This window comes from Gorilla gorilla, chromosome 4, assembly GCF_029281585.2.
Source record: "Gorilla gorilla gorilla isolate KB3781 chromosome 4, NHGRI_mGorGor1-v2.1_pri, whole genome shotgun sequence".
NCBI lineage: Eukaryota > Metazoa > Chordata > Mammalia > Primates > Hominidae > Gorilla > Gorilla gorilla.
This window is the reverse complement of record NC_073228.2, coordinates 16,894,341-16,895,808: the sequence shown is the minus strand read 5'-3', so window position 1 is coordinate 16,895,808 and position 1,468 is coordinate 16,894,341.

Genomic DNA, 1,468 nt, shown 5'->3' with positions numbered 1-1,468 from the left:
ACCTGGACTTATCTAAGCGCTGGCTGGCGCGCCAGGAGGGTTCCTGGCCCTGCGACATCCCACCTCCCAAAACGCAGGCGACCCTTTCTCGCCACAGCCACAGGAGGGCTCTAATCCGGCTAGAGTTCCCCCAGGCACGGGGGACAGTCCCGTGGCCTTGTGGGTGGGGGATTCCTGACTGCAGTGCACAGCCCACTCCCAAACGCCATCCCAGCAGCGTCCCCTGGCCTTGGTTCTCTAGGCTGGTCTTGGCCGCTTGGCGCTGGGGCCTGTCCCAAAGGCCTTGTCGTCTGAGAGTGGGCAAGGTTTGGGCCAGGTGGTCAGACTGAGAGGTGGCGCCAGCTGGATTGGGGTACGGGTGGGCTGTCTGAGTGGCTTCATTGTCGCCTGAGAGGTTAAACTGGAGGAGCCCAGGCCTACCTCAGATCCAAAAATGTTGGGCTGGGGACCCAAGCCCAGGCAGGGGTGGGGCTGCTGCCCAGAGCAGAGCTGCTCACTCAGCTGGTGTTTTACAGCCCAGAGGGGGTGTGACGCTGTCGTGGGTGGGTAAACCTTAAACCCCCTCCACCCTGCTGAATGCTGCTGAAAGCGGCTTCCCCATCCCCAGCCATCACCAACCCACTCAGCTCCCAGAAGGTAGCACTGCTCACAGCAGAGGGGCTACGTCCATATCCAGGCCTCTGCCATCCGACCAGAGGCTGAATCCAGGCCGAGACCCTACCAGGGGACCCTGGCCAGGCCATGACTGAGAACTCAGCTCCTCTGTCTGGGGAAGCGGAAGATTTGGGTGCACCATGGAGCCACCTCCACATTTCCAGCCTCAACCAGCCACTTGTTCCTGTGGCTTCTCAAGCAAGGGTTCTCAGCGAGGTTAATGATTGGCTCTGAAGAGGAACTGATACAAATCACTGAAGAAAAAAATCCCAAGGGCAACGCATTCCAGAACCAGCCCACGCGGTGCCCCAGGGGTGTTCCTGAATTCCGTCTCCACCTGGCCTGTTCCGGGAAAAATTAGTGACCCGGTTTTTCCTTCAAGGTGGTCATTTTGGAGCCAGGAGGGCACAGGGGGAGCAGAGTGTTCTCTGAAGGTTGGTGGGGGCGGGGGGGCTCCTCTGAGGAAGCCCTGGCTACAGCCTCGTGGTGGCCTTTCTCCCTGGAGCCTTCGCTCAGCTCTGAGCCCAGTGACTCATTCCCCACAGGCTGCTGCCCCTGTGAAGTAAGGAATGAGCTCGAATTCTTTGCCCCTTATTGAAAGACCTTTTACCCAAAACCCACATCTTGCCTCCCCACCCCACAGTCTTCCTCCTGGCACCAGTGGCCACAGGCTTCTGCAGAGGAGCGCTCAGGTCAGGAAATGCTGAAAAGGTGAGTGCATGACCCAAGCGGGTAGCAGCAGCCGCATACATCTCAGAGTCTTCCCACATCACGGGGCTGGCAAGGACAGGGGCTTCCTCGCCAAGTCCTCCCA